Source organism: Prinia subflava, chromosome 2, assembly GCF_021018805.1.
Source record: "Prinia subflava isolate CZ2003 ecotype Zambia chromosome 2, Cam_Psub_1.2, whole genome shotgun sequence".
Classification (NCBI taxonomy): domain Eukaryota; kingdom Metazoa; phylum Chordata; class Aves; order Passeriformes; family Cisticolidae; genus Prinia; species Prinia subflava.
Window position 1 is genome coordinate 86,961,261 of NC_086248.1, and position 14,555 is coordinate 86,975,815.

General features: G+C 42.5%; 1 long non-coding RNA gene across 1 annotated transcript in view; it reads left to right on the plus strand.

Moving 5' to 3' along the window:
- Positions 1-14,555, plus strand: part of LOC134547783 (uncharacterized) — a 61,108-nt gene that overhangs the window by 6,400 nt on the left and 40,153 nt on the right. Inside the window, exon 2 of the long non-coding RNA XR_010079603.1 lies at positions 6,814-6,918. This is a non-coding gene — a long non-coding RNA (uncharacterized LOC134547783). The remainder of the gene's footprint in view (positions 1-6,813; positions 6,919-14,555) is intronic.

A 14,555-nucleotide genomic window follows, 5' to 3' on the forward strand; every position in this document is an offset into this window, starting at 1 on the left:
CTGAACCCTCTTGGTTTTGAAGAGCAGTGTGGCCAGTCCTCTGATGAGGGATGCTCTGGGAAGTGCTGGGCTCACAAGAGCAGCTCTCCAAGGCGAATTGTTACAGACCTTTTTCCCTCCTCTCTGCTCACCAAACGGCTGTACAGGCTGAGTTACACTTCCCAAAGAGTCAGCATCCTTGATGTGCTTTGTAGTTGAACAAAAGCTTGAAACACCAATTTACCAGCTTCTCTTTTGGGCCTTAAATTTTTCTTGGGTAGATGTTGAGCTCCAAGCAAGTACCAGCCACACCCAGCCTGCTCTCCATGTTTTGCCTTGAAAGGATAGCTGGAGACAGATACCAGCCACAACCCCCTTTATATGGTTGTTGTATTAGCTTGTAAGCTGTGCATTCCAGCACTGGAAGTCTCCAGTGAGGCTTCTTGAAAATTTTCAAAACTTTTGAACAGGGATCTCAGCAGCCTGACTGCTTTTGAAGATGATTTTGAGCTTGTGCTTGGTTTAGATGGATTCCTAAAATCCCTTCAATCCTGAATTATTCTAGATCTTAAAACTCCCTTGTGTTGGTTGTTTAGACTCATTATCTCCTTTCACTTCTTTGCAATCTGGTCTCCCTTAAAAATGTACTCCCTTAAATATAATCTCCTTTGTCTTGAAAAAAAAAAATAGGATCCACAGAAAAACGCAGATGACCCAAGTGGAAATTTTAGTGATACCATTACATCAGAGCAGGGCTTTAATTAGTAGGCCTGAAGTAAAGATAATCAATTCTGCCTGTATCTGTTACAGACACATGAGAGGGATGCTAACCAGATGGAGACTGTCATTTGTTAAAGTGAAAGGTGTCTTCTCTAACCTTGGAAAGATCTCTCTTCCAACACTGTGCTTCCCTTCTTGAGCAGCTTAGCAGTCAGATAATTGTGAGGGGAAGAAAGAAAGAAAAGAAGATTCAGAGATGGGGAGCTTGAGGAAGTCAAAAGCTATCATACCTGAAATACGGTTTTTAACTTTTACCTTACTGGTGGGTTCTTTCTCGGGAACTGCACAAATTTACCTTGGCCTGTAAGGAACAATTTCTTTCCTTGTCAATTTAGCCAGGAAGAAAAGCACTGTGTCAAGCTCTCTTAAGGAAAGTTTGGGCACAGAAGGAAGGAGGCAGGGCTACAGGTATGCTTGCAATTGGAAAGATGATTCCTTTACAGTGATGCAATATGGTCACAGGGGCTGCACGTGACTCTGGATCTGTGTTGTGTCAGAGAGAGCTCCCATCAGAGAGAGGAGAGGAAAGCACTCTGGAGCAAGGCTTCACCTGTCCTCAGGGTCACCAATCCCCCTGGAATATCCTGTCCTCTCTTCAACAGACATGACAAGGAGACTGGCTAGGCCAAGCACTCCCATGTTCACAGATGCCCATTGCAGGGAGCACAGCCTGAAGGATGAGCAGCAATTCCTACGTCTGTTCTAGGAAAGCAAAACTAGGACCATTAGGGAAAAAGTAACTAAGGACAACATGGTAGGATTCCAGCCTTATACTATCTTTTATTATGAGGTATTTATGATCCAGTGTTTTCTAAATATGCCTTGCTGTTGGATCTCTTGGAGAGTGGGAGAAGTCTTAAAGATACCCAAAAATGGCAATATGGTAAGAAAAAAATAAAAGAGAAAATAAGTGACTGCAAGAGAGAACAGATCCAATTTTCTTAAGTGTCTAAGGAACTTAAGAGATCAAATATTTGGTACATTTAGGTCACTTGAGGCACTTCTGATAATTTACCCAATTTACCAGGAAAAAAACCTCCCAAATTATAAAAGCTTGGCACTAGTTATGCTGGAGGCAAAACAAACTTTATTTATTATGTCTCTCACTTCTATATCCTAAGCTTGGTGGTGGAACCCCAGGGAACTGCCCCTTGAACACATCCTGTCATAGCACAGAGCAACTAATGTGTGAGAGTGCCTAGAAGGAGTCACTGTTTTTGAGTGACAGCATGTAAACAGTACAGTCTCCTGTAGAAAGGCTGTCTGCTGGTATTTCAGTTCTCTGGTACAGGGATTCTGTTTCCCCTGTAGTCTGGCCTCTCCTTGTCTGTTTGTTTTGTTATCATTTGTATGGAGATCATCAGATCCAAGTACATTTGACATATGGAGATAACAGTCAGGAAAGGAAACAACATATGGCAGACAATTCATATCCATCAAGATCTGTCATAAAACCATTTTTAGCAATAGAAAAAGAGGAGCAGAAAAAGACAGCAGGTTTGAATTTAAAATAAGCATGCTGCTCTAAAAAACAGGAGGGCCCAGAGCTTGCTTTTCTCAATGAGACCATTGGTTCACCAAAGCCAGCACTTGCTGGTGCTTGAACACTGGGTTAAAATCCCCTGTAGTGCACTGGCCAGTTCTTTGTTGAGTGTCATGACCAACTAATGACTAATCTCAATGCCCTGACAGCCAACTGCACTGGCTGTCTAGCCTGTTGAATCACTGCCTTGGGCTACTTCTGGGCTGATTCAGCTGTTCAGCCCAGGTTATAGGGAGGAGGGAGAAAAGGAACACGTGCAGGTGCTAAAGGCTGGGTGGGTGCAGAGACCCCAGAGCATGATGCTTGGCTCTGCTGTCCTCACTTGTGCCCTGGAGCAACACAACATATTTGACTGGACAGATGAGATGGTCCTTTCTCACAAGGCACTAGAATTGCCTCTTGGAAAGGTGGACAGGATGAATTCAGGATGAATTCAGATCATCTATATGAGTGCTTTGGATGTGGAGTCCTGGGTCTCAGATATGTCCTAGGCTTCAAGCTGCTCCTGGGACTGACCACCTCAGGTAAGGTGTGGATGTATATCAGAAGAATGGTATTTGAATTCTTTAATACAAAATAAAAGCTGGTCCTTCAGTTTGGCTGAATTGAGCTTTTGGCTAGATAGAAGCATTTTGAAGGACTGCATCTAGTCCAGACATAGCTGTGTACGTATTATTTGGATATACTGGAAAGTTTTACAGGAAAGAGGATGCTTTCCAAAAATACTGTGCATGTCACTAATCTATGTAATTTAGTTAGCAATAAATGGAATTTCTTCTGTAAAACGTAACAGCCATTTTTCCCTAAGGGAAACCTGGCCTTTTACCAAAGAAAGTGGCCTTTTACTTGGTTTCCTATTTATAGCCCTGTGGAAGTCCTGCAGGACAGAAATGCTGCTTTAAGGATGAGAAAACATCTGCAAGGGAGTGTTTACATTGCCCAACCTAACTGAGGTCTCACAGGCTCAGCCACAGTATCCCTCCCGTGCTAAGAGGAAGGAGCAGCCTCAAGCTCCTTCTTATGAAACCAAAAGCTGAAAAGCAGAGGAGAAATAGCCACAGATATTTTTTTTTTCAGGGAGTATCTTCTCCCAGTCTATTTTCCTGATGTTCTTTTATATAACTTCTGGTGTGGCCAACTCTTTTTCTCTTCTGGCAATCAACTTCTCATCTGTTATTTTCTCTGCTCCAGGAGCAGAACAGTTGAGCTGTAATGTTGGGGTTTGCTGGTACTGCATCTCTGTAAATAAAAGGATAGCAAATCTTGTGGGAAGAAACAAACACTCTCTAAGATGGACAAAACTTATTTGGTGATTCAGGGTACCTTGCTAGGAATGGAATCAGTCAACCTCATCTGAGGGCTAAACAATGACCTGAGTAGGGTTATATGAGAGAGGCACTTGGCCAAGTGTTTTTCCCACTCCTGTCTGGGTGAGCAGGAAGGATAAAACCCTTGCCTGGTTTAAGAGGGCATCAAGGGCTGGCCCTGTCCAGACCTCGCCACAATGGCAGAAGAAGGAGGTATTGCTGTTGAGCACAGCAATCCTTTACACATGCCAGCTAGGAGGGTTTAAAATGCAAAATGGCATTTCAATGTTTAAGAATAGCAAGTAATTTGATGGCTGTAACAGAAAAGCTTCCAATAGAAAAGCAATGTGTTCCAGGGCTGCATAACACTGCTGATAAAATTGCCTTTGGATTCCTTGTCTAATATTCCAGCCTTTCTCTTGCTCAGCAAAACACAATAGCTTGCACTAAGCCTCCCTGGGAGGGCAGCTAACAGCACATTTACTAGACACTTCAAACATTTGATCATATTTCTCCTGAGTATATTTAATATCTGTTAATGTCAGCAGCCCCAGCCTGATCAAAATGCCTGCATTGCTGGGAAAAGAGTGTTTAATAGAAAAGATGAAATGGGTAAGCAATTACTTACTGATGTCTTCTGGAAATGGATAGGTGACTACCTAGGCTCACCCTACCCCATTTCTTCTGCCCCCCTGTCCCCAGCCCTGCTCTGTTACCACCCTGTTGCTATGTGCTGCTCTGAATGCATTAGAGTGGTTATTCTGAGTATGCAGGAGATGCCAGGAATAGTTTCAGGTTTCCTGCCTCATCAAACCAAATTCAATCTGTAAAAAATTAATACACCCAGAAGGAACAGTTAAAAGCATCTCCAATCAATTAATGTTAAAATGGGGGCTAGAAGGCTGATTTGTTAAAGGAAACCCAATCCAGCTCAGAGCTCAAGAGGCTACTGAGATGAGCTACAGTGATGAGTCAAGCTGCTGTGCTTCAGAGGAGGGGAGCAAATAAGGTATAGGTTGAAGCAGTCTATGCATCACTCTCAGCTGCTCATTGCTTCAATCTGGGGGACCCCAAAGGCACACTCTCTTTGAGGCAGACCAAGAAATCTCAGCAGAACAAGTCTTCCTCGCAGATTTCCCACAAGGCAGGAGGTGGCACAAGTTTAGGTGTCTGCACTGGCCATTCAAATCTTCTGTCTCCTCTTCCAGTGCAGCTGGAGTGAGAGTAAAGGATGCAGCCAACACCCTTGAGAGATCTGCACATTTACAGCAGCCCCATGTGTACTGCACTGCTCACTCCAGAGATTCAAAAGACAAGCTGGTACACCATGCCCATAACTTTGCCTTCAGAAATCACAAGTCAAAAAGAGATAGATGAAAGTTGGGAGGTTTTTTATTGATATCTGAACCTTGTTGACATTTAGTGTTATTTTGTGATGGAAGCTGAGACTTTTATGATCCCTTAACTCCAGAGTCTGGACCTTCAAGATGCAATTTTAAAGGCGTGTGGATAAGTTTCAAGAATTGCCAACAAAGATCCTTGTGGTGTATTTAAATCTATGTAATTTCCACACAGTAGGTTCAATCTGCAATTGTCGACTGCCTCCTGTCTGGTGAGCTAGTCTTCATAAAGCTGATTTTTTTTTCCTTGAATGATGCCTTGATTATTTCCAAAGTATAGAAAATTTCCAAATCATGTCCGAATCCACATTTGAAGGAAACCTTTTCAAGCATATTTTCTTGATACCTGCTGCCTCAAAAATAAATAAATATACAGCTAACCAAACAAATAAATAATTTGGTACAAAGACAGCTGCAGCCTATTGTCACCACTTTGTTTCTGATTAAGGTAGGTCACACTTTTCTTCCTTCCAGCTATTAAGTATTTAGATCCATTTATACCTTAATCCCTTGTCTTTTTTCCTGGTCCTTTGTTGCTGTGTTACATCCTCACAGTCAGAGAGCATTGAACTAAGTGGTAGAAAAATGGGAAGAGGGAGTTAAGGCAGTAATCCAGCTTTGAAATAAAAAATTGGCCTGAGGTTAGTGCTTGAATCTAAAGAGCTTACCAAAGGCAGATGGGGAAAAATAAAAGACTGACAAGAGAAACTGAGGCAATACAACTGAGGCAACATTAGTGCTTATCTGGATGGGGTACTTGAGCGGAATCCTTGTGACAAAGGGTAACTAAATTGCATTTCCCTGAGTGTTGACTGGGCCAAGGCTAAGAGTGAGAGATTTTCAGAAAGTTATGATAGGATTGTTAGGGTTGTTAGGTGAAAATGTAGTTCAGCTGGTGCTGGGCTATGCTGCTTGGTGGGCTGCTCTGTTCAGGGAGGGCTTCACACCACCATGAGGAGGAATCAGAGAGACTCCACAGGTTCTGAGATGGGAGGTGTTCATATTGTACTCCTCACCTTCCCTGCTATCCCTTTGTTCAGGTAGAGGAGCACTGCACTACAGAAATATGGTCACTTGGTTTACAAATCATTGCCTGTGAGATTTAGAGTGTGTTCTGGGCTTGATCTTTTCTGAAAACTGTATTTCTGTTGGAGGTAGGAAGGAAATTTTGTGGACACCAGCAAGAACTATGCTCATCGCGAGGAAACATGTCTGCCTGTTAACTATCACTTTTTAAAATATTCTTCTTTATCTTTGACAGTAGCAGCAATCTCTCCTCTGGTTAAATTAGAGGAAACTGGCTACAGAGAGCTCAGGTAAAGCCAGTTGAGATATTCTTATGTTCATTAAAAGAAGTTTACACAAATATACAATTATTGGTCTCCTCTGTCAATAACTGGGCATGCTGATTCCATAATGCCCTAGGTTACACCTCTAGTTCTTTGCTGCTTGAAAGCCAAAATCAATTTCCCCATGAAATTCTGAAAATAAAATACCTATTTAAGGAGACATTTTGGGGTCTGTGTGTGCTGCATCACAACAAGATATAAACAGGGTTTTGCTGAAAATGAGCATCGCTATTTTATTTATCCAGGTCTAGGCAAAAGGAATGATGTTTCTGCAGTCAGATATAGGAGGCTGCATGGCTCAGTTGTGCCCTATACTAAGAAACAATAAACACAGTATGGTGCAGCTTTAATTTTAATTCAAAATAATTATTTCCATAACCTACAAAATTCCTCTAATACACTTATCTGGGAGAGCACAAAGATTAAAGAAATCCTGTAATTCCTTTATCTTTCAGATACAGGGCTGAAAACAAAGACATACAAACCTTGAGCCATTTAGAAGAGGAAGAAGCCAAAATCTGTGCCAGAGGTTTGACTGCTGGGTTTACTGATGGCTTCAGGTAAGCTTCTTTCCCTGGGTTGTTTAGCATTTCAGAGGCCCTCTGTGGTCCTCAAGGAGAGCTGTGGATTACAGACATAAAACCTTGCATAGCTTGCAGCCAAGGCAGAGCAGGGGGAGTACAAACATGCTAATCCAGGGTGTCTTCCTATCCAGCTGCCTGCCTCTGACCCTGGCCAGCACTACATGCTTCAGAGGAAGATGTAAGAACCTCACAGCAGGCAGATGTAGGATAATCAATCCTTTCAACCTTGTTCTCAAGCCCCATTAGATCTCATCCTGATCCCAAAATAGTTAGAGGTTGGATTAAGTCTTGAAGGATGGCATTTAATATACTCTGAAAATTGTTGTTATCATTAACTCCCATGACTCTGGAAACTAATGTTATCCGTAGACAAATACATTTTCATTTTGAATCACCTTATGTCCTTGGTCTACTATAGCAATGAGTACATAGGCTTAAACACCTGTTTGCAAAAGGTATTTAATATTTCTTTCTATCTCTGATTATTTTGCTGTGATTTTTTTCAATGCATGTCTCTCTTCCTGACATTATGAGCTAAGGAAGAGGGATAAAGTGAGTATACTCTAAAGATTACACCTTCTTTCATCACATTATTGTACAAAAGGTCTCAGGAGATGAATTATTTCAGCAGTTTAAGCATTGGTTTGGCAGCCTGCTTCCAGCTCCACTCAAAAATACAGACAGATTTGCACCTCTCCCAACACAAACTCTGATCCACACCTCAGTCCAAATTGCTGACCTTGGCTGACTTTTGTCCCAGCTTTCCCAGTCATGGTCAGGATAAGCAAGATCTTATAGGAAAGCTATTTTTGCAGACAATCCATCCCTTGGCAGCCCTTTCCTGCCGTACTCCAACTGGAGCAGTAGCTTGTGTCTCTAACCCTTTCATTCACCCTTTTTGTCAGCACAGCCTTACCCAGGACTCTCAGGCATCTCAGAAGGTGGAAGAGTTGCCAGTCCAGAATGCTCTCCCAGCTTCCCTTTTCCTTGGCCTCCTTTTCACCCTGCACCATTTGTAGCACTCTTATTGTAGTGATTTTTAAATCTAACCATTGCTGATAGCTTTGTCTTCTGCTCTTTCCCTAGGATGTCTTCTTAATATTTTGCTTTAACAGGAACCATATCCCCATTTAACTTTTGCAGTATCCCTGAGGAAATTTTAGAGCCTATGAAGAGATATTATGTGTAGGATTTCAGCTGCATTTGTAGTGCTTACATAGAACTCCTCCAATATTTTTGAGTTTTTAATTTTTAATTAATTTTAGCTATATGCTATTGTTTATGCACAGGTTGAATCTACATGGATATATCTACAATGATGACTTGGTCTGTCCCTTTGTGTCACCTTTGTATCTTTGATCCACCTGCAGTGCAGCGTCCTCTCCCAAACCCCAGCTCTTGACCATTCTTCCTCCCTGCTCTTTCTCCATCCTTTATTTTCCCTCTCCTTATAACATCACAACCTCTTTCTCTTTCATGTTTCATACTCTGTTCTTCTCTCCTGCTTGGTGCCCCTCACTGAGACAGAGCCCAAGGGGTGCCTCAGGGCCCCATGTGTGTCTTTATGTGTGGTGGGCAAGAGACTGCAGAGCAGGACCTGTCTGGGTGAACTGGCAGAGCCCCAGGCTGTGAGCTGGGGGAGGGAGGCAGGAGGGGAGGTGATGTCCTGCTGTGGGGCACAGCCTCTCCCATGGTGTGACAGGGACAATTGCTGCTCAGAGCCACCAGGGCACTCTGGGCTCACGTCTGCTAAAGGGGAGGCACTCTGCAGCCATGAGGGCCCTCCACAGTTTGCAGGTACAGATCATGGGATGGGTGTAAAGAAAATTTTGCTTTTTCAGTAAAGATTTCCCACTTTCATTTAGATTCCTGTGCAAGCAGTATTTTTCCCTTTTCCAATGTTCCGTATCTTTGGTGTTTTGGCACTGGAATTTGGTTACCTGAACCAGTCATCTGGTTGCTTAGGGTCTTCCTGAGTGTCATCACCATCATAATTCTTATTACTCACCCACCTAAAAATTTGTGTCTGGTGCATTTTTGCTATTTCAGTTCCAGTCCTTTCTAGATTGTTCATAAATACAAGCAAATTAAACTGTGGAATCCAGAGTGGAACCCTGAGGCATATAATGTTTTCCAGGGTGAAAATAGGCCATCTGATTCTTTACTTCTTTTCCCTTTATTAAAGTTTCATCAAAATAATAGTTTACCTCCTTCTCTGAATTCCTACAGTTTCTCTTTTTTGTGATTTTTGCTCAAAAGCATTTTGACAGTCTCAGTAGGTCATGGCTTCCCTCTGACATGGCCAGAGAATTATGAGAGATTAGTGAAACACTTGTGCCTTCTCTGGCTGTCATTTTCAACACTATGTTACTATTTTCTTCTCATTCTTAATGTTACTTTCAAGAAAGGATGGCTAAAAACGTTTCAACCAAATGTAGCCCATCAGACTCCAAAAATCTATTTCTATTACCATCCTGATCACACCACCTCTCAGCACAACCAGGTTTTTAAATATGGAGATCAGTAGTAATTGGAAGAGCAGGAAAAAGGGCAGATTTCAAGAGAATCAGGATTCAGGCTTGATTTTCCAAACAGTTTGGTACTGAGACTGGAGTTTCACAGACTTAACTCAGTGGGAACAGAACTGTGTTGGAAACCTGACCCAGAGCTGTGCTCTGGCCCCTCTTAACGAGCTGATGAGTCTTCATGGCACAGTGCAGCTCTGTGCAGGTAACAAACTCAGCTTCCAGAGTAGACCTTTCAGTGCCCAGAAAATTAGTCTTTCAGTACAGCAAAGCAGCTTCACAGCTATTCTCCTTCCACTTTGAATGATAATTAGAACAGAATTAGCTTGGTGGCCTTTGCCCTGTGTGTGGTTGTACCAAGAAGAGAAGTTCATGCTTTGGAAGTCCTTAGAAAGTGCTTTGGAGAGTGTATATGCTCATCCCCCATCTCAGACAATGAGGAACCCTCTTTCTGCAACCACTTCTGCATGGGGTGAACCCAAAACCTATGGAGGTTGCTTCCCTCATACAGAGATACTGAGGAGGTGAACATGCCTTTGCCTCAGACATTCATCAAAATTCCCCTCTGACCCTCACAGGTTCTTCAGGACTAGGAAACCTCTGAGATCAGGCTGCTCATGTTCCTTCTCTCAGTGAAGGGTAGCTTGTCCAGAGGGACAAGTGCTTCACTGCAGCTATTCCTTCAGGCTGTCATGACTAACAAAGTAGCCCCTGACTGGCTGCACGTGTGCATCCCTGGTGTTCTGCTATTACCTCACTCTACTGAGAAGAAATGGCTGCTGTATTCCATGACTTAGCCTACTCAATGGACACAGTTCTGGAAGAAAAACCCAAGCTAAACAAAACAAACACCACAGAAATCAAAACAGCTGGGAAATGTTCCTCCATATAATCCCAGCTGTCCTGTCCTGCTGCCAAGAGGAGCCATGTGGCAGCTACAGACACATGCAGGAAAACAATGTTATTAGAGGCATCAGGTATTTGTTCAGGAGGCTGTGGGATGCAGCCATTCCTTGGGCACTCCAGATGTACTTACAGTATTAAAAGGTCAAACAATCTTTCTATTTCCCTGTTTGCTTCAGAGAGTTTTGTTGAACATTCTCATTATTTGTTGTGGTATTTCTTTGATTTAAGAGGATTTCTCTATATAGCTGTAGTTATTAGAACGCTCTGTGTGTGTGTGTGTGTGGTGAATGTGCTATTGCAATAACAAACTTGCCCTTGTAGTAGATATTTATTCTGAGAGCAAAGCTTTTAGTTCAGTTGTGCATGTGGCAATAAAGACAAGATGTGCCAGGTAATTTGGAAAAAGAAAAATGAATGAAATGGAAAAAGACACAAAATTAATAGTTTAGAGTGATGACTTCTGTCCCTGTCTTTGTTATGGCCTCTGTGCCAACTATTAACTTAGTTTTCATTACCTTTTTTTTGACAGACAGAAACCCTGTACAACAGCATAGATACCCTGAGAATGGGAATTTCCAAATTTTTCTCTTCACATAATTTCCCTCTAATTGCAGGAAGGGTTTTTGGCCCCATGAGCTGTAGATGAATTGCAGAAAGCCTCTGAATCCCAAAGCAATTGTTAGGCATCCTTTGTGATCCCCCTCCAGAACCTTTGTGCTGTTCCTTCAACACAACACCCTTCCATTGTCAGAGAGGGGAAAGAGGCAGCAGGAAAGGGGTTGCTGGAGCAGGAAGCAGCTAAACAGAGCACACAAACCCTCTGATTTAGTGAGAGAAGGTAGAGGCACTGAAGACTTTCCGTAGGTGTAGGAACAGTAGGAATGCTGGCACTATCAGCCAGAGATAATTAAAGATATTATAATGAAGGCAGGGAGTCAAAGACATTATGTCATGATTTCCACTCTATATTTGAAAATCCACAGCATATGGACTTGGACAAGGCTGATTACTTCCCAGAAGAAGTAACCAAAGAGTCTGCTAAACATTATCTATTAGGACAAAATATATCTAGGAGTCTTGAGAGGGTTGGCTCAGAAAACATCTGTTTTTAATGAACCTGGGAGTGCTGGCAATATTGCAGATGACTGCAAAGGTCATAGGTTTTGCCAGTACTTTGCCAGTACTTTGCCTCTTTACTTCAGAGGGATGTAACAGGAGCAGTTAAGATAGTTATAAGCTGAACAACTTGAAATAAATATCTGGCAAAATAGTGCACAGGGAAATGTGAGGTTCTAACTGGAAATATAATTAATATCAGGCAACTTGGCTTTCAAGGAGGTAGAGCCTACTAAACAACTTTCATTTTGTATGTGATTACAAATTCAGTTGTCAACAGAGACTGCAGAGAGATAATGTACTTTTGCACTGTGTTCAGCATGTCCCAGCACAATATTTTCATTTGAGTCAAAAGAGGTAGGGAATGGTGACTGATGGGAGTGAGGTTTTTAGGAAATAATCTGTGTCCAGTGTTATTTCCATTTCTCTGTTGGTGATCCTGAAATAAGTATAAAATTGCTGCTGATAAAATCTGAGGATGACACACAAACTGAAGGAGTAGCCAATAATGATGGGACAGAGTGGTTAAACAGAGAGATAGGATGGTGCAGTCTGCAGTGCCCATTTCAATAAAACGCTTCTTAATGTTGCCAAATGCCAAGTCATTCACCTGGATTGCAGGGAAACCAGTTTTTATACAGTCAACTCTTATTCATGGCAGCCCTTCCACATGATTTGTTTTCTCTTCTTTCCTCTTTTTTTTTTTTTTTTCCCATCTTGAAATATCTGTTAGGGTAATACATTTGGATCCCATCACTGACTGTTTTGCAAATGTCTTTTTCCCTGCACAGACTGTTTTGAGGTGGTTGCATATGCTTGTGTTAGTTGCTTACAGGTAAGGGTGACAGTGTTGTACCAGCAGTGAGTGAATCAGAGTTGGTGGAGGTGACTGTACAGTCACTCTGCTGCTGACAGCACCCTTCTCCTTCTGTGCTTCTCCTACCCGGGGGCAAGCTGATTAGAGCAGCTCACATCATCCCTGAGCCTGGTGCTCTGCTTGGGACTAAAGATTCATACCTTGGCTGATAAATTACACCAAGTCAAATGTGCTTGCTTTAAAGTTACTTGAAGCACTTTCTTGGACAACTGCCCTTCCCAGTTCATTATGTGGGCAGCCTCGTACCATCTGTCCAAGCCACGAGCCCAGCTTACTACAGCTGGGTCTTCATTTATAGACTCTCAAGGTTCAGTCTTCATGCTGCGAGGTTTGAAGGGTGATTAGCATCTCACACTGTCCTGGGCACGGTAGGGAAAGTCACAGTAGCAGAATTTCTTTGGCTTGTACTTGCTTTACAGCATCAAAACCTCATATTTCTATAGAAAAATGTAAAGATTATAAAGGGGAGGGGTGTCTATTTCTAGTTAATTATTAGCAATATCCTGATTTCATGCAGGATCTTGAGTGAAAGTCAAAAATCTTAACAGAGAAGTTGCATGTATGAAGCTGGATCCATTGATAGATGTTCTACTTTAGTAGGTTTTTTTTTCCTCCTTGAAATCACTTACTCTAATGTGAGCCCACAAAGTCTTGTGGAATATTTTATGGTTACAGATTTAGAGTACATTGTCTCCACATCTCTTTTCATGGATCACTACACCAGGCAGATGTCAACCAGGGTGCTGGGCTCAAATCCTGTCTTGCAGGACCAGTCAGCACAGGGAGCAAGTCTCATGGGGAGACCCCATCATTTCAAGATGCTCCTCTACATGCTCATGGCACCCCACTGAACACATTCAAAAAGCTCCTGCCACTAAGCTTGTGAGAGCTGACGAGATCACAACCTGGGAAAAACAGCTTTATTAAAATAGGGTCTTGAATATTGAACCAATTTCTCAGACGTGCTTCTCTTGTTGTTAACCCTGACAGATCAATGGGTTTAAATTTCTTTTTCTAACAGGCTAAGCAGGCTTTGATAAAAACAAATGTATCTGTGAACTATTCTCTCTTTCTTTCCAGGAGACTGCTTCTTGATACATACCCATCTATAAATATCATAGTGATTGTTAAAAAAGTCTTTTCCTGCATGATGGTTTCATATTGAAAGGAATGAGACACTGTTAATTGTACTAATCATGCATCTTTCAAAACTTATTTAGTGGATTATATACTGCCTCCCCCTCCCCCTGCTGAGTAATTAATGATATGGGTATACCTGCATTTGGACTCTTTTAACCATCTGAATCTGCAGGTGGTTCTCTTCTTGCTGCACTAGAAGGGTGATGTAAAATTAACTTTTGTGGCACTAGCAACCAAGGAGTTAGGCCCCTTTCCCTAAAAGTCCCCAGCCTATGGATGTTGTTTCAGGTCTATTTACAGGAGTACTGATGAGTATGACAAGAACTATAAAGGAAACATGAACCTGCTTCATGTGGTGATGTAGCGAAAAATTAGATGCCTCTGGAGTGCTAGACCTGAACTGCTGTTCCAAGGTTATGGGGGCTCCATTTTGCCACTGCCTTCACCAGCCTGTGAGAAAGAAACAGGTAAAATCTCCTTAGCAAGAATGACCCAGCAGGGGAGATGTCTTCCCAGGCTCTTACTTCTTCCTGCTCTTTTTAGCAGATGTCAAGGAAATTGCATCTGACCATCAGCACAGAGTATGGGGGACTTCTCACACTCTACTCCTTCTTTCTGAAGCTGATGATTGCGTGGATGACTACCTCTGCCCTCTCCTCCCTTGGGATAAAACTGCCTGAGCTCCTACTTAGGGCTCCTCTGAGGGACCTCCTAGGCTTTGTTCAGTCTCATGACCCCCTGCAAACAGTGGAACAGGAGTCTCTAGGTAATTTCATTTTGTTGGGGGTCTTGTGTGAGCTGGGTTAGTGCCAGAATATGGGCTTGGACACGGGTAGGGGACAGGAAAGTGCACGGCAGAGGGACATGAGGTTCAGGTGACAGGCACATGAGAAGTGATTTTCAAATTTACTGTGTTCCCTTCTCTGAATCTTTTTGGGGCTCTGATTTCCTGTGACCATGCTGTACCACTTCAGCAGCTGACACCCAGGTTGGGCATGTGGTGCTTCTGCAGCACAGGGCACTTTGTGCGCAGACTTGGGGCAATGAGA